This window comes from Giraffa tippelskirchi, chromosome 2 (assembly GCF_054371585.1).
Source record: "Giraffa tippelskirchi isolate mGirTip1 chromosome 2, T2T-mGirTip1v1.2.pri, whole genome shotgun sequence".
NCBI lineage: Eukaryota > Metazoa > Chordata > Mammalia > Artiodactyla > Giraffidae > Giraffa > Giraffa tippelskirchi.
The window spans coordinates 130,687,554-130,706,528 of NC_137276.1; the positions used below are offsets into that span (position 1 = coordinate 130,687,554).

The 18,975-nt window shown below is 40.1% G+C and overlaps 1 protein-coding gene and 2 long non-coding RNA genes across 4 annotated transcripts in view; 2 read left to right on the top strand and 1 right to left on the bottom strand.

Annotated features, from left to right (window-relative positions):
- Positions 1-18,975, top strand: part of PPM1L (protein phosphatase, Mg2+/Mn2+ dependent 1L) — a 318,376-nt gene that overhangs the window by 54,319 nt on the left and 245,082 nt on the right. The window lies entirely within an intron of this gene.
- LOC145538541 (uncharacterized) lies at positions 99-4,934 on the bottom strand. The gene is made up of 2 exons (XR_014076991.1): positions 3,595-4,934; positions 99-283 (listed from the first exon to the last, which is right to left on the bottom strand). It is a non-coding gene; the product is annotated as an uncharacterized LOC145538541 (long non-coding RNA).
- On the top strand, positions 1,586-6,622 carry LOC145538542 (uncharacterized). Its single transcript, XR_014076992.1, has 2 exons — positions 1,586-1,688; positions 4,743-6,622. It is a non-coding gene; the product is annotated as an uncharacterized LOC145538542 (long non-coding RNA).

An 18,975-nucleotide genomic window follows, 5' to 3' on the forward strand; every position in this document is an offset into this window, starting at 1 on the left:
TGGGATGGGTTTTGGGAAGTCACAGAGACCTGAATTTAAATCTCACTTTTATCTAGGCAAAAGTAATAGTCCTTATGGGGTAAAGTGTTTTTAAAAAGTTATTTTTTAAAGAAAAAATATAATATAGAGTTTTGGTTTAAAGAAAGCAAAATTAAAAAATCTCACTACTCATACCACTGGTTTAGGCCCTTTGGAGGTAGAACATGAATGCTAGTAAAGAGAATTTCCCTTGGGCTTCCCTGGTGGTTCAAATGGTAAAGAATTCGCCTGCAGTGCAAGAGACCTGGGTTCGATCCCTGGGTCAGGAATATCCCCTGGAGAAGGGAATGGCTACTCACTGTAGTATTCTTCCCTGGAGAATCCCATGGACAGAGGAGTCTGGTGGGCTACAGTCCATGGGATCACAGAGAGAGTCAGACACGACTGAGCGACTGAGCACGCACTCATGCTAAATTCCCTTGTGGATTAAGTGCAAGATTCCTAGAGTTTCCAGTAAGCCCCAACAGGTGAAAATGGAAGAAACAGTGTTGGCCAGCTGATCTAGCTGGAGCATTAAAGTGAATCCTGGGGATAACTCAACACTTAAGTGTGAAATACACAAAGGGGAAATTTAGGCTGCTTTCAAAAGCTAATCCAGTAGAATGACATATGTTTGTTTGTATGCCCACCCTCCTGCCCCCAGTAGACAGTTGTATACTCATATAATCCATTTTCCTTCTTTCCTATGTGGTGTCATTAATCTAGGCCTCTCTCCTTGGAAGGATCATCCCTATATCAGCATCTAATGATTTGTTTAACCAGGGTTACATACTCTTTGAATAGCAACTTTAGAAATGAAGAACTTGTGTCATATTTAAAAGAAACTACTGGTGAAAATTGACACAAATATTACTTTCTTTTTTTTTTTAATATTTATTTATTTGATTGCTCTAGGTCTTAGTCATGGTACTCCTGATCTTTGATCTTCATTTAGGCATGCAGTGTCTTTAATTGCAGCATGTAGGATCTAGTTCCCTGACTAGGAATCAAACCTGGGGCCACTGCATTGGGAGCACAGAGTCTTAGCTAGTGGACCACAAGGGATGTCCCACAAATATTAATTTCTGTGACAGGAAAAATTGTATGTTGGATGTATGTTGGATGATTGTATGTTGGATGTGTTTAGATGGGACTTAAAAATGTTTGTTATTGATACGTTCTCACATAGAATGCATTCTAATACATGCTTTGTGGGTTCACTAAGATGACTTCTTGCTGAAAAAATAAACTTCTAATGATCTTAGTGCTATGATTTCTTTATCTAGCTGTTTGTGCACAATAATTGGTGTATGGAGAACAATTTTTCAAATTAAATTTTGAGTTTTCATATTTAAAGGTACTTTTCCTTCTCTGCCTTTAGAGGTATTTTATGAGTTTGTGTAATTTTAATCCTTGAACAATATTTGAGAGACTCAATGTAGATTGTTAAATGTAATTTAACTTTAAATAAAGCCTCTTCCTTGTGAAAAAAAGGACCATTGGTTTTGCTGAATTATAAATGTTACTGTATAATTTCCAAGCCTTCAGAGATTCTAATATCTTGCAGTTCGGCAACCTCTCTTTGGAAGTCAGAGTGCCTGAGAGAAACCCATTTCCATATCTAAAATTAGAAATGACATGCAGAGACTACAGGCATTTTACCAGACATGGTAATGATATGTTTTCTCTTTTTGTTAAAACCTGAAGGAAAAAAAATCAGTTAGCATTTTACTAGATAAACAGTCTGTCTTTCTTTGGACGATACTTTTGTCCATTTATTTGATTTGAGAATCAGTTGTAGCCATGTGTCTGTCACATGTTCCTTACCACTGCCCAGTTTTTGAGTTAGGACTTTTTTTTCCCCTAAAAATCTATAAGGTCATCCAAATGTTCTCACTTCCTAATTTTGTTTATAGACAACTATGTTTGTGAAATATACCTTTGGGACTTTTAAGCCAAGTGCCTTTTATAGATTTTTGGGAGAATCTTCTATGAGCGCTCTGTTTGCTACGCATGGAGCTTTGCCTTTGTGACTTTGTGACTTTAAATGGATACTCACTTAGAGACAGTGCAGAATTTCTGTTCGTGGTTGACCCTTAAAACCCATTGTCCTGTATGAGGGATCTGCCTCTTCCTTTACATTTGGGAACTTGACCTTGGGAAGGAGGTCGAGGTGGTGCCCAGAGTCCTCCCTGGGGACTGGGTGACCTTCTCCTGGCATCTGGGTTTTCCACTCCCCCTGTCAGGCTGTCCTGCTTGGACAGCTGGCTGTGTTCCCAGCCTACAGAGGGTCACTGCCCAGGGCCTGGAGTCCTAGCCCAGCTTGGCGGATCATCTGTGATTTTTGATGACCACCTCTGTACTCCGGCTGCATGTATAATTCAAATCTGACTCTACTTTACATTAGCTGGAGTCCTAATAGGTGTGGTCTTTACCTGCATCTTAATATTTACCAGATTTTCCCCCTCTCTGTGGTGAAAAGTAAAAAGGTCCTGTATTGAATTTGAAAAATGAACAAGTAGGGGCCTAATTTAAAGACAGCGGCACCTTGACTTAGCATTACTGTGGGGAGGAAAGCTTTAGGCAATTGGACTTATCAGATTGCTGTCTGCGACACTGCAGTTCAATTTCACGTTTAAAGATGTACTTGAATCTAAATTGGATACTGCTGCCCTTGCCCCTTTAACAGCCTTAAGTAGTTTTCCATAATGTAGTGAAAAGGTGTGGGCCATACCTGCAGCTCTGTGGGCAATATCTGGCCTGCAGACGTAGTTCTCATTCTCTAGGTTTTAAAACCTGCAAATTTCACCTCAGGACTAGATTCTTGGCATGCATTGAAAATCTGGAGGATATGTCACTATTGAACCTTTATTCTTACATTGACTGGAGTTAAGAAGCAAGTCATCACCCTTCCCCGTCTCTGTCTTGGGTTGGGCAGTCCACCACACCAACTGTTGCCTGAAGTTTAGATTGCTCAGTCCATTCACATTACCCTCTCAGCACCCTGGAAAACCCCTCCAGCCTCATGTCCCTCTTGTAATCACACTCACCCTCTGCCTCACTGGTAGAGAACCATGTGCAGAGCTCTGAGGAAGGAGTCGCACTCCCCTGCTTCTCTCTAGCCTTGGCACATTCTGGTCCCTCTTCCTGAGACAGCTTTCCATACTTTCTCCTCCTAGCTGACCCAGCCTGATTGCATTATTGGAGAAGCTGCCTCTAACACCACTCCCTCTCTTCCTGGTTGTGTTACATGCCCCGCTGCCAGGCTCTTTAACTGCTTTCTGCTCCTTGGTCATAGCGCTCAGCACCCTCTATGGTAGCTGTTGAATTACATGTCTTTCTCTCCCTGAGACTGGGGGTCTTGAGGGCAGGGTCTGTCTTACACTTCTTTTACTCAGTAACTCACAATTCTTGGCACATACTAAGCTTGTGTGGGCGTGCTAAGTCGCTTCAGTCGTGTCTGACTTTGTTTATGCCACCCCATGGACTGTAGCCCGCCAGGCTCCTCTGTTCATAGGATTCCCCAGGCAAGAATACTGGAGTGGGTTGCCAGATCCTCCAGGGGATCTTCCTGACCCAGGGATTAAAACCGCATCTCTTAAGTCTCCTGCATTGGCAGGTGGGTTCTTTACCATTAGCACCACTTGGGAAGCCCAGTAAGCTTGTGATACATTATTTTTAACTGATAATTATCTAAGGCAGTGGTTCTCTACCTTAGCCACATATTAGAATCACCTGGGGAGCTCTAAAAACTGTCAGTATCCGAGCTTCACCCCAGACCAATTACATCTGAATCTCTGAGGGTGGGGCTCAGTCACCAGTAGTTTTTAAAGCTCCTCAGGTGAGTCCAGTGTGCAGCCAAACTTAACAGAAACTGGTCTAATACATGTGGCTAGGGTCATCTAAAGGCAAGTAATTTGTCATGATTTTAGTTTTGGATTAGAATATTTCATGATGATTTTAGGAAAGTCCACCTGTGATGAACATCTTTCTTTAACTATGATAGCACATAAGTGTTTGAACAAATAGGGGCTTGTCTTCAAAAGATCAGTTTCTCCCACAATAGTGAAATAATTCTTCAAACTGAAGTGGTGACAGATAGCTCAGCAGCAATGTCATTGCAGTACATTAACAGCTTTTTATAATTTTGGTAGTTTATGTTGTGTAGCCATGTGCCATTTTCCACGTGGCTGCATTTTGATTTGAAATTTAAGTGGATTATTTTTCAATCTCTCTGCAAATTAGCTTAGGCATTTGTTGAGTTTCCAACACCAACTGCTTCTCTTTTCTCCATATTCTTCCTTGTTTTATATTGGGACATCTAGTTGGAAAATAGACAAAAACAAAACATTGTGTGGAAAACACACAAGATAAAAACCACTTTTACTTGGTGAAAAGTATCATCAGCTGTATTGTCTAATAATTAAATGATTACTCCTGGCCTCATAATTAGTTTGGAGAGGGTTCATGGGGGAAAAAAAAAGGAAAATAATGAAAGAATTAACGAAATGTTTATGGGATGTCTTTGTTTCAGAGAAGAATAGACTGAGGTGAAAAAATTTCTGTATGGGTATTTTTTTGTGGGGAGTAACTTTTGTTTCCACCGAGAGTGAAGTGGTAGGCATTCGGTTTAAAGTTAGAGTTTTAGAGATTTATGTCTAAAGAATCATTTCTTGTTTAAAGACTATTCGATAGTGGTGTTAACTGTGTGATTTCTTTTCTAGGAGAGCTTTATGAAGAAGATTGACTGCTGCCTGTCTGACCAGATAACTTGTTGAGATTTCTTTTATCTCTATGATCAAACAAAACAAAAAACAAAAACACCTCTTCCAATTAATGATCTTTTCCAAACTGCCCATTTATCTCACTGAGAAAGCTGATTTATCTAAATTGAACCCAGCAATTGGACTTTATTGGTATAGGATTTTAGATGTTTTAAAGATTTTCTGTTGTTTCACATCTGTTTCCCTCTTAGGCTAGAGGGGAGGGTCTGGTTGTTCCCCTCTCCCTCCAATGGGGTTCTCCTCCTTGTGGGAGGAGAGAGGTGGTGCTGGGCTTCTGGAGAGAGTCAGGTTAGTGGGGCTGCCTGAGGAGCTTTGACCTCACTTCCCAACCCCACTCTTGAACCCAGCTGGCTTCTTCTCAGACCTGTAGCAGTGGCATCACTTGACCCAGTGGGAGAGTCAGCCAGTCCAGGAGGACCAGATCTGAAGCTCTCCCCAGCCTGGCTATCACTTTCAGGTGCCCCAGGACACCTGGGATGTAATTACAAGTCTTGAGACCATGGCTTCCGTCACAGAGCAGAGAAAGGGACTGATTAATCATGTAGTCAGCCCAGTGCATTCAGCTGGGTCTCTCCTCCGTCAGAGCCTAGTGAACCAGGGCTTGAATTTTGAAATCCTGCCGCTTCCTCCCCCCAACCCGTGTATTTGTAGAGCAGCTTTTTTCTGGGCAGAAGGGGAAGGTCACCAGTGAGGGCATTTCACCTTTCTGGACACCTTCCCTTCTGTTCACTACCCTTGCTGCCAGCTTCCTTGCTTTCCACCTCACACGACTGAGGACTGACTTCATATGTTTGATTGGGTGCCTTGGGTAAGAAGTGTGGCAGTAGCCTGCACAAGGGTGAGGGCGCTGGCAGCAAGGGCTGGGGAATGCCAGCTACTAATATTGGCGTGCCTGGCACCAGGGTTCTCTCAGAATTGGTTCCCAGAGCCGAGCTCTGTCAGCGTGGGGCTGGTGTTTGGAAATACAAAATTCTGATCTAATTCTGGCGAAATTCTCTCTCTCTCTCTTTTTAAGTTTTCTCAGGTTATTATCCTGATTCTCGCTGTTCTTTTGGTTGTGGAGACTTGGCCTTCTGTGAAGGTCATTGATGTGAAGAAATGGAAAGGAAAGTTGTATTTTCCCTGGTCCTGAGGTTAAAAAATTGTCAGTCTTGTCATATAACTCCTGCCCTCTCCCTCTCCACATTGAGTTTCTTCCCTGAAGGCTCGACTTTAGTTTTTGAACTACCCTAGAGCCAAGACAGACAGTATTTAAACAGCTGCAGCCTCTTGGTGGATGGGGTCCAGGTTACCTTTCCTGGCAAGTAACAACCCCCCACCCCGGAATCCCATGGTGCCAACTGAGTCCCAGCTCTCCACACTTTGTACCTGGTTTCTAGCTTCATGTTGACAGTGCTGGATGTTGGGAACTGACTTTGGGAAGATGGTTGTTGCCAAGTATGATGTCATTTGTAACTATGGCCCTTGCATTCTGGCTTGCTCTTGCCGTCTCTCCAATGGAATGATAGAGTTCTGGCCTGAGCTTGGCGCCCTGCTGCTTACTAATACCACCTGTCTGTATAACTCCTGAATGTTCTCTATTCTGTGCTCTGTTTTGTTATTTTTCTTGTGGGAGATGAAGCCTGATGAAATGAAAGGGCAAGTTTGATCCCAGACGGACACAGTTGGAATTCCCCAGCGTGGCTTTCTTACTTGTGTGATCTTGGATTTGTTTTCCCCAGCCTCAGTTTGTCATCTCTAAATTGGGGGTGCTGTTTCCTCTCTTACAAGTTTATGATGATCATGTGATATACTGAATGTAAAATACATACCTTCAAGCCTTGGGGTGCTGGATCTTCATCATGACTGAGGTTGCCATGCCCTTTTACACAAAGAAGCACTTTCCTTGTTTGTTTGCACTTTGTAATTAATTGGCTTTTGCAGTTGGTCAGTTTTTTCCAGTCCTATTTAATCTGTTAGTAGGTCTCGGGCTAGGTCTTTTTCCTGACTGTCTTGGGTTTCAAGAGGGGATTATGCAACTGCACAAAAGGGGCAAAATTCGAGAAGGGAGCTGCTTTCATTGCTCTCATTCCTATCCTAATTTGCTGGTTGTCTCTGTGATCAAAATTGGCCTGTATATATTTACCTGTATACTGGGCTGTGTGGTTCCACATGCCACCTTTGAAATTAGGTGCCCGCTTTTGGAATCTGGAGTCTTCTGGTTTCCAACTTGTTTAGTTCAGCAGAGAAAATAACATTTGTTGCCATTAAATTGGCCCCTGGTGGCCATCTTCTGTTTCCACTTTGTAGCTCCCAAGCAGCTGGGCATGAATCAGCAGAGTTGAAAATATTTTAACCAGAGACTCTTGGAGCTGGCACTAAGCTTGCATTGCCCAGACCAAGGCAGAGGTCAGCCAGCCAACAACTGCCAGGGCACATGGCTTGCATATGCTGAGGATGGTCTGAGAGAAAATCCTAGATGCAAGTTTTAATATCTAAAGAGAATATTAAGGAGGTCATAAGTTGTAGATTATTTTTGCTTGTATAGTGAAATCTGAATGGCATTTAAAATGCATCTCATTATATGCTCTAGGGTTGATGAACTGGATCCTGTTTGCAACATCTGTTAGGGTGACTTGATGATTATTGCAAATTGCAGGGAGTGTTCAAAAGCCTGTTTTACAAGTGTAAAGTGAATGGAAAATATTTTTTATAATTTCAAATCGCAGAACCCCTGAGGCCTTTGATCATACTGAAAGAGCCCCTGGTCAACTTGAATCTCCCTAGGTTCATTATGTTTTGGCCCTCTGAAACAGTCGCTTGTAATTAGACTGCAGAAAGCATTGATTTTCAGTCACTGATTAATGCCTAAGTTGGAATATGCAAAGGCATGGAAATAGAATGAAGAAATAAATGAAATAAATGCTGAGTAGCTTCTAAAACTATTCTAATGAAGGAGTCTGTGTAAGGGACTACTATTCTTTACCCTTTACTTTATAATGGAATGTATAAGAATTGACTGGATTGAATACTGATCTTCTTCTGGCCTCCCATTTTTCTCCCCATCCTGAAGTGAAAAGTGCCTTGGTAAATCAAGCAACTGAGTCAGTGATACAGTTCTCATCCTTCAAAATCACTTATCCTTGCTTGGACCTCATCTTCTAACCCAGGGGTTGGTATACTGTGGCTTATGGCCAGATTTTGTACAGCCTTATGAGCTAGGAATTTTTAAAAAATGTTTTTAAAAAGTTGCAAGAGAAAGCAAAAATGAATATTCAACAGAAGCATTACATGGCTTGCAAAATCTAAAATATTCACTGGCCCTCTACAGAAAAACATGGTCAACTTCTGTTTTAATATGTTATAAATAAGATCTTTCTCTCTCTGATTTAAAATTTTTTATTGGAACAGAGTTGCTTTACACTGCTGTGTCAGTCTGCTGTACAGCAAAGTGAATCACCTATATGTATACATATATCCCCTCTTTTTTAGATTTCCTTCCCATTTAGGTTACTACCCTGGAGAAGGGATTGCCTACCCACTCCAGTATTCTTGCCTGGAGAATTCCATGGACAGAGGAGCCTGGCAGGCTACAGTCAATCCCAGTCTCCCAATAAGTTATTTCTCTTTATGAGCTTAAGTTGAATGCCCTAGATTGTGTCCTCAGCGAGGTTAGCACAGTGGAAGAGTGGAAAAGGCATGGGCTTCAGAGTCAGGCAGACTTGGTTCTGAATCCTGGCTGCGTGACTTTTACCTGAGAATCTCAGGAGAGTTTGTGTCTTTGAGCCTAAGCACTGGGCACTTATCCAAATACTTGTGAACATTTGAACCTTTGATGCTGATTTGTTGCCAAGAACTGTTCTTTCTTCTTCTCTCCTCCTGCTTTTCCTAAAGGACAATGTATCCATTAATTGGGTCAAAAAGAATATGGTCCTTACTGTCCCTTTCCTGAGATGTCACTGTGATTTCCAGGTGACTTCTGGCGAGGGATTTAAACTGCTGTTCCTTTTCCTTTTTTCAGAAAATGAAATAGATAACTTCTCTGCTTTGTACCTAGGAGACTCAGAAGCATTGTAACTCAGAACACACTGAGTTTCAGTGGAGGTTGAAGTTATGGGTGTGATTTTAGAAAAAAATCTTTATGCTTGCTCTTTTGAAATGGTTGGGACCCAGAGGTTCTCTGATTGTGTAATTATATACTGCTTGATTTTACAAGGCCAAATATGATAGAATTATTCCTTTGGAAGCCTGCATTCAACCTATGAGTTTCTGAGAGGTGTAACTGAGAGGGTGTGCAAAGATCAGGCTGTTCTCCTTTTCCTGGGAGGGTGGTGCTGCTTGGCAAGTCTGATCTTAGTGGTGTGCTTAGGGATGAGGCTTTTGGCCAGGATTTCTAACACTCTGATTACAGGTAGCAAATGCTAAATTAGGGTTCTCCACCTGTAACACACGGCTGTATTTGGCAGGAAGTGAAGAAAGCCGCACGTGAGAAAGTTCCTGCCAAACTTAGAAGAAAGTAGGTGATGTTTACAATGCCTTTTATTTATGTGGCATTTTCCCTTCAGGTACAGAATGGGTTTATTAAGATGTTATTTAAATATCATGTAAGGGTTTTCTTTCTATTCACTTGTTGTTCAGTCGCCAAGTCGTGTCCGATTCTTTGCGACCCCCCCACGGACTGCAGCATGCCAGGCTTCTCTGTCCTTCACTATCTCCTGGGGTTTGTTCAAACTCTTGTCCATTGCATTGGAGATGCTCTCTAACCATCTCATCCTCTTTCACCATCTTTTCCTTTTGCCTTCAATCTTTCCCAGCATTGGGGTCTTTTCCAGTGAGTCAGCCCTTTGCATCAGGTGGCCAAAGTATGGGAGCTTCAGCATCAGTCCTTCCAATGAATATTCAGGGTTGATTTCCTTTAGGATTGACTAGTTTAGTCTCCTTGCAGGGACTTGCAAGAGTCTTCTCCAGCACCACAGTTTGAAAGCATCAGTTCTTTGGTGCTCAGCCTTCTTTATAGTCCAGCTTTCTTACATAGTGTTAATAAATAGTGTTGTGTTGTGTAAGGGCCCAATGGTGTTTTTTTGTTTTTCTCAAATGGCTTGAGAAGCCCAAGTGTTCTGGACATCAAAATCTCTTTTATGTGCTCAATGCCACTACACTGTACACTTAAAAATTACATTAAGAGAGTACATTTCATGTTGTGTGTATTATCCCATATTTTAAAAAGTCTATTGTAAATGATCAGAATACAATTTTAAAGCAATTATTAAATTGTCTTGGTAGTTTCAATTTTCTTCTTTGGCTTTTTTACATTTCTCAGTTGTTGCTTTGTTTTTTTTTTTTAAATGATGAATAGGCATTCATTTTTGTAAGATAAAAAAAAATTTAACACTGTTCTACAGCCACTGACAGTACTCTCTATCCCCTCACATTGCGTTAACTTCAGGCCTGTATTTAAGCCACATATATATATTTTTTAATTCAAAACGACTATTTTCTAATAACTCTTGCCTTAGAGATTGAGAAGTGAAGGGAATGAATCTGATTAAGTGGTGCAGTCTGCACACACTGTACACCTACTTTATTATAAAAAGCAATAATTTTTGACAACTTGCCTTATAGATCTCTACATCTGAGACAAAGAGGGGCAATAGTATAGTTAACACAGTTGGGAAATTTTGTTTAGAGATACATGAAAAGTAAAGATTTTTAATTCTCAAGGATTTTATCTTTTGAAATCTGCAACTGGCAAGATATATTAACTTGCTTAGGGCAAAAGAGAGTTAAAATAGGGAAATCTTTGGAAGCAGGGAGGGAAAGGACGAGAAGGAAGCTCACAACCTTCCATCTTCAGCCTCGTCGCCTTCCCCTGCTCCTCAGAGCTGGGTCTTCATGCCTGGCTGGGCATTTGGGGCCTTGGTGTATGTGTGTGTGTTAGTCACTCAGTTGCGTCCGACTCTTTGCAACCCCTTGGACTGTAGCTCTCCAGGCTCCTCTGTCCATGGAATTCTCTAGGCAAGTATACTGGACTGGGTTGCCATTTCCTTCTCCAGGGGATCTTCTTGACACAGGGCTCGAACACAGCTCTCCCGCGTTGCAGGCCAGTTCTTTATCCTCTGAGCCACCAGGGAACCTTGGTAGGTCTGAGCCATAGAGATTTCCCCAGAGTAGGTTCAGCCTGGGGCATGGGTGGACCGACTTCAGCCTTAGTGAAGTGGGTAGATGACCCAAAGAGAGTGACCAGAGAGGCACTGCCCAGGGCTTCCCATGCTTGGTGACCTTTTCCCATTTCTGCAGTCACACTTTACCCATCCGTCAGGACCTGGCTCAAATGGTCCTCCATGAAGCTATTTCTAATTAGGCTACTCCAATATAGATGCTTTCTGCCTTCCCTGAATTCTCCAAGCACAACTTTTCCCCAATCATGTTGCAGAGCCATAAATAGGTGTTCAATAAAAGCAGTGCTGGTTGCTGGTCAGTACGTTTGGAAATTCCTGCTGGCCAGGACTCTTAAAGAGTAATATGCTCTTTAGCATATTATAGGTTCTGAGAAACCTGCTTAATCCAGTGTTAAAAAAACAAAACACTTTGATTACAGAATCTTTGGTTCCCAGGAAAAATGATTGACATATTGAGGAAGGTCCAAGTTGTCCATAATGGGTACTTAATAAACTTTGTTCAGTGACTTACTGGCCTTACTAACTGCCACTTTACCACTAGAAATTATTCCAAGGGCCTGTGCAGAGAGCCCCAGATTTTTGGGAGATATACTTGCGATCAGAGAGAAAGGAAAGGGTGAAGTTTGCAGAAAAAGACCTTTATTAAAAGAAACAAAACATTTTACAATTTGCTCAGGGCAGGGCGTACACTGAATCCTGTAGACAGATATTGAAAGATTGAAAATACCTTGGGCCCTTTTCCCCCTAGGAAGGAGAGTGTGTTCAAGTTACATGGCAAGAACTGAAAGGAAGAGAAATACTAAGTATAAACACTACTTTTCAGTTACCAGGATGTCATCTTTTACTCCTCCTCTACTCTTTGCATTCTCACAAAAATACACTGTCAGAATATAAACAACCTTCCCTTTTACACCGAACCCTCAATTTTTCCTTCAGTGAAGGAAGAGACAGAGGAAAGGTGAAGTTTTAAAACACCTAGATATCAATAAACTGATTTCTCCTTCTTTAGAGTAAAAATTATCAGAAAAAAGGAGAAAGAAGTAAATTGTCTGTGTATGTGCATATGATATATCTGCGATGAACAGCAATTTCATTTTTAGGTGAAACCCATAGATTCGGACTTTAAGTATTTGTGAGTATAGGGAGAACTGTTTATTTCTTTTCTGTGAAATATGGAACATTTTATGAACAGGAAAGGAAAATTCACTTTCATTGTACAATTTGGCCTAAGAAAATGAAGTTAAAATTTTTTGAGGTTTAAGAAAGGAAGAGAAGTTTGTTTTTTTTTTTTTTAAATCCAGTCCCAGCTAATTACAGGCTCTGTAAGGACAAGATAGCCTTGGTTTGATGGGGAGAGGGGAAGATAATGTAAACATTTCCCAAGATTCCTTAATTTTGTATTGAGTTCTTTTCCATCTGATGTATGTCTACACTGGAGGAAAAACCAGGGCCCTGTCTAGCTTCCATTGAGGAAGACAGGGAAGTTGATAAAGGGAGTTGGTTTGACTGAGGGAGGGGCATGTTTTGGAAGACGGAGTTCAGGTTTAGACATACATATTTGGGTTTAGGAGACTATTTGCCAGATTATCGTCTCTTATTGGTTATAGCCTGGAGTGGATACTGGAGACAGGGAATTAAGTGGAGATTTGAGAATCAACTGTGTGGAGTTGTTGTTTAAAACCATGGAATACAGCCTGTTCATCGAGGGATAGTTAGAAATTGGAAGGAACAGGAATGTTTAAAGAGAAATAGAATTGTAGTAGAAAAAACCAGAATGTACAAGTTAGGAAAGTTCAACGAGGAAAGAATTCAAAGAAAAAGTTTAATATTGACAGATGCTGGAAAGATGGCAAAGTGAGTTCACTTTGGATTTGGCAAGAGGTTAGGAAATTTTCAAGAGTCATATCAAACACAAAGGAAAGGTTATGGAGCAAAGACAAAACTGCAGTTTAAGAATGATTGGTGGTGAGACTTCCCTGGCAGTCCGACGTTTAAGACTCTGAGCTTCCACTCTGGGTTCCATCCCTGGTTGGGGAGTTAAGATCCCACATTCCATGTGGTGCAGCCAAAAAAAAAAAGAGTAGTTGGGTAAACTTAATATGAAGAATAGTCCAAGACATGTTTTGTTTGAAATTAGTGCTTCACACAGATTGCTGGGACAGTATATTTATTTGAAAGCCTTTGCCTACCTACATAAGCCTTTACAACATAGCTCTAATAAACTTAAATGCCTTTGATCTGATGTCCAACTGAGTTATTGAGCTCACTGTCCTACAGTTCTTTCAACTCCTTATCCAGTTTAGTAGCATTCCTAGTATATCAAAATAATGAATAAAATAATCAATTGGTAGTTTTTTAAACTCTGAAAATTATAGCCCACAGAAAAATGCCACAGTTGAACTATTAAAAATCTGATTCTTCTTGTCTTTCAACTTCAGCTGGTCTTGTCAGACTGCTTTTCTTCTGCTCTCATTTTATGGTACCTTCTGATATGTTTTGGGACAAGTAAAAACAAGCCTGCCTTTGTTTCACTTGTGCACAGTTCTGACTTCTATTGCCCTGTCTCTTTTGGTGAGCTGCCAGAAGTCTCGCCTTGATATTTAGAGTCTGGTCAAAAGTGATAGACACATTGCTGTTTAATCAACTTGGTGGCAAAGTTGAGCAGCAGCTAAAAAGAAACATGAAGTGAAAGTCAATCAGTCGTGTCCAACTCTTTGTGACCCCATGGACTATACAGTCCATGGAATTTTCCAGGCCAGAATACTGGAGTGGGTAGCCTTTCCCTTCTCCAGGGGATCTTCCTAACCCAGGGATTGAACCCAGGTCTCCCGCATTGCAGGCGGATTCTTTACCAGCTGAGCCACAAGGGAAGCCCGTAAACTGAGTATTATAATTTTGATTGATGGTATCATTGAGTCTAAAATGATATCTTCTGGGACTTTCCTGGTGGTCCAGGGGCTAAGACTGCATACTCCCAATGTAGGGGGCTTGGGTTTGATCCCTGGTCAGCGAACTAGATCCCACATGCCACAGCCAAGACTTGGTGCAGCCAAATAAACAAATTTAAAAAATGATATTCTCATTTGTTTATTTTTGCTTTTATTTCCAATATTCTGGGAGGTGGGTCATGGAGGATCCTGCTGTGATTTATGTCGGAGAGTGTTTTGCCTATGTTTTCCTCTAGGAGTTTTATAGTTTCTGGTCTTATGTTTAGATCTTTAATCCATTTTGAGTTTATTTTTGTGTATGGTGTTAGGAAGTGTTCTAGTTTCATTCTTTTACAAGTGGTTGACCAGTTTTCCCAGCACCACTTGTTAAAGAGATTGTCTTTTCTCCATTGTATATTCTTGCCTCCTTTGTCGAAGATAAGGTGTCCATATGTGCGTGGGTTTATCTCTGGGCTTTCTATTTTGTTCCATTGATCTATATTTCTATCTCTGTGCCAGTACCATACTGTCTTGATGACTGTGGCTTTGTAGTAGAGCCTGAAGTCAGGCAGGTTGATTCCTCCAGTTCCATTCTTCTTCCTCAAGATTGCTTTGGCTATTCGAGGTTTCTTATATTTCCATACAAATTGTGAGATGATTTGTTCTAGTTCTGTGAAAAATACCATTGGTAGCTTGATAGGGATTGCATTGAATCTATAGATTGCTTTGGGTAGTATACTCATTTTCACTATATTAATTCTTCCAATCCATGAACACGGTATATTTCTCCATCTGTTTGTGTCCTCTTTGATTTCTTTCATCAGTGTTTTATAGTTCTCTATATATAAGTCTTTTGTTTCTTTAGGTAGATATATTCCTAAGTATTTTATTCTTTTTGATGCAATGGTGAATGGTATTGTTTCCTTAATTTCTCTTTCTGTTTTCTCATAATAAACAAATTATGTTTTCTCAAAATAAACAAATGGGACCTAATTAAAATTAAAAGCTTTTGCACAACAAAGGAAACTATAAGCAAGGTGAAAAGACAGCCTTCAGAATGAGAGAAAATAATAGCAAACGAAGCAACAGACAAACAATTAATCTCAAAAATATACAAGCAACTCCTGCAGCTGAATTCCAGAAAAATAAACGACCCAATCAAAAAATGGGCCAAAGAACTAAACAGACATTTCTCCAAAGAAGAAATACAGATGGCTAACAAACACATGAAAAGATGCTCAACATCACTCATTATTAGAGAAATGCAAATCAAAACCACAATGAGGTACCATTTCACACCAGTCAGAATGGCTGCTATCCAAAAGTCTACAAGCAATAAATGCTGGAGAGGGTGTGGAGAAAAGGGAACCCTCTTACACTATTGGTGGGAATGCAAACTAGTACAGCCACTATGGAGAACAGTGTGGAGATTCCTTAAAAAACTGGGAATAGAACTGCCATATGACCCAGCAATCCCACTGCTGGGCATATACACCGAGGAAACCAGAATTGAAAGAGACGCATGTAACCCAATGTTCATCGCAGCACTGTTTACAATAGCCAGGACATGGAAGCAACCTAGATGTCCATCAGCAGACGAATGGATAAGGAAGCTATGGTACATATACACAATGGAATATTACTCAGCCATTAAAAACAAATATATTTGAATCGGTTCTACTGAGATGGATGAAACTGGAGCCCATTATACAGAGTGAAGTAAGCCAGAAAGAAAAACACCAATACAGTATACTAATGCATATATATGGAATTTGAAAGATGGCAACGATAACCCTATATGCAAGACAGAATAAGAGACACAGATGCATAGAACAATTTTATGGACTCTGAGGGAGAAGGTGAGGGTGGGACGTTCTGGGAGAATAGCATTGAAACATGTATATTATCATATGTGAAACAGAACACCATTCCGTGTTCGATGCATGAGACAAGGGCTCAGGGCCGGGGCAATGGGATGACCCAGAGGGATGGGATGGGGAGGGAGGAGGGTGGGGGGTCCAGGAAGGGGAACACATGTAAACCCATGGCTGATTCATGTCAATGTATGGCAAAAACTATTACAATATTGTAAAGTAATTAGCCCCCAACTAAAATAAATAAATTTATAAAAAAAAAAATGACATTCTCTGAGTCCAAGATTCTAAACCAGTCTTTAATAGGTTTGACTTCAGACAGATTGCTGTTTTCAGTTGGTTTAAATTTATTCTTTTAAATTATAAGAATTTTTTTTTAAGAATTGACGTTTCTAATGTACACTGAGATGTGTGGTTTAGTAACATTACATAGTGTCATTTAAAAAAGCATAAGAAACTGAATCTTAAGACCCGCTTGATGGAGGTAGACTGTAGATGTCCAATTTTCATTTGGATTCCACCATTGTTGAAGGCATGGGCTTCCCAGGTGGCTCAGTGGTAAAAGAATCTGCCTGTCAAAGCAGGAGGCCCAGAAGACGCCAATTCTATCCCTGGGTGGGGAAGATCCCTTCGAGGAGGACATGGCAACCTACTCCAATATCCTTGCCTGGAAAATCCTGTGGAAAGAGGAGCCTGGTGGGCTACAGTTCATAGGGTTGTAAAGAGTCGAATAAGACTGAGAGTCTTACTCGGAAGGCAAGGTGATTTGCTTTTTCAAAAGTCATTTTCCATTCATTATCACTATATGTGTAGTAGGGAAGGCCAGGCCATATTACAGATACAGTGATAATAACAATGGCAAGTAGCATTTATTGAACACTTATTTTGCCATATATTGTTTATTCATTCAACAGTTATTTACTGCTTTTCTACTCCGTGTCAGGCAGTATTCTAGGTGCTAGGGATACAGCAGTGAAAAAATTCTTGCTCTCTTAGAGCCTATATTCTAGAGAGGGTAATTGGTCAGTAAATGAATGTTTCATTGTCTAATATACTGTATATTTTATGTATTTGTTAATTGTCTTTATACACTCTCATGTAAGATTCATGAGGGGAGGGAGCTTGGAGAGTGAAGTTGGCCTTATCATTATTAGTTTTCAAGTAGATCTTAGGTATATAGGATTTGATTAGTAATAGTTTTTTCCTCCTGACAGACTGGATCCTTGGTCATTTCATGGTTAGTTTATTTATGTACTAGTAATGTAAGGAAAATCTGTGTACTCATCACCAAGGCCAAGAACTGGAACATTGTCAATAATCTTGATCTACTAGGTGAGTTCTATTTGTGCCTTATTTTAAAGTGATTTTTAAAAAGCAGGAATTGGGGCAAGGCGGAGTCCAGGTGGGAGGTAAGCAGAGACTTAGGTGAGGAGACCACTTAGAGGGGAGAGGTAATGAGGTATATATAACCTTAGTAGTGACAGTGAAGTACACAGCTGGACGGGATTGGATTTAAGAGAAAAGACATTATTGTGTTGTCATCAAGGCACAAAATTCGTATTCACCAGCTCTTCATGTGTGTTTAGATAAGGCGCATGATGAGGAAATCATTCTTGGTTTATTTGTTTTTGTACTTTCCACATTTAGTGCCACAAACCTAGAGAATCTCATAATTTTTATTTGAGATTTAAATTTTTATTGTAAAATATTTAAGACATAAAAAGCAGGAAGATATTTAAGGCATTGGACCCTCCTATTCACACTACCTAGTATAAGAAGTTAAACATTTTAGCCCTTATAATCCTGTTGCTTGATTTCATTTCTTTCTCATCAGTCTCAGTAGTAACACCACTATTTAAATTGGCTGTTTGTCATTCCTTCTTAAAACAACCGCCAAAAAACATTTTGCCACATATGTTTGTGTTTCTAAGAAATGTAATTACATTGCTGTGTATGGTCTTAAATGTTACATGAATGGTATAATGCTCTATTTGATCCTTAGCAGTTCTGTTTAGCTCAGAATTGTTTATGAGATTCATTCATGTTGATGCATGTTGCGTGCGTTTTCACTGCTGTCCATTGTGAGATTATACCACGATCTATTTGTCTCTTTTCCTGTTAGTGGGCATTTCAGTGTTTCTATGTTTTGGTAGTATAAACAATGTTGCCACGGACATTTTTGTACCTACTTCCTTGTGTACATATGCAAGAGCTTATTTTTGACTTACAGGAATAGAATTGCTAGGTAATAAGATATGCACACCTTAAACTTTACTAGATATTACTAAATTGTTCTTCATATTGGTTGCACCAAGTTACACTCTTGTCAATAATGAATGCATTTTAGAGAGTGTTTCTTAACTTTACTGCTGGAAGAGAACCTGTATTTTATAAACTGGTGTTTCTTATTAACAGGGGCAAGGCAGTATGTGATGTCTGAGTATGTGTTGGTGTGTATGTGTTGTTGGTACTGGGAATGAACTGGGAAATTTATGAGAAGTCTTACATGGTGAGCCTTACTAGCTCTTTGAGAACCTTCAAATTAGTGACTGATTGATTTAATGGTTTATTGCTATCTGTAAAGCCCTAGTAACCCCTCATTTTAATTTGCTTTTGTTTTTTGGTTGTTCTACCCAATCCTAGTGGCTTCCCTTGTGGCTCATCTGGTAAAGAATCTACCTGCAATGTGGGAGACTTGGGTTCGATCCCTGAGTTGGGAAAATCCCCTAGAGAAGGGAAAGGCTACCCACTCCAGTATTTTGGCCTAGAGAATTCCATGGACTGTATAGTCAATGGGGTCGCAAAGAGTCAGACATGACTGAGCGACTTTCATTAACACTAGACCCAATCCTAATCATATTTTTCTTTACTTTTGTAGTTTAAAAAAACTGAAATATATTAGAATCCTTGTCTCCAGTATTCTTGTCCTATACCGTCAGAAGCAATGATTGCAGTTTTCATGAATAATCTTAAAAACTTTTTTGCTTAGCTGGTGTTTTAAAGTTAGGAATGTTTCAATAATAGTAAAACTATAATAAATATTTAGCTGTAGTTTGAAACAGTAGAGCTAAGAGTCCTGCGAAGGACTTAGGATTGGCTTTGTCAGCTCTCGTAGGTTAGTTATGACTCATCCATCTATTTACAAGCTTCCACGATTTTGTTGTTATTGTCTTCTCTTTTCATTATTTTTGTGGGTTTCATTTTGTATTTTTAA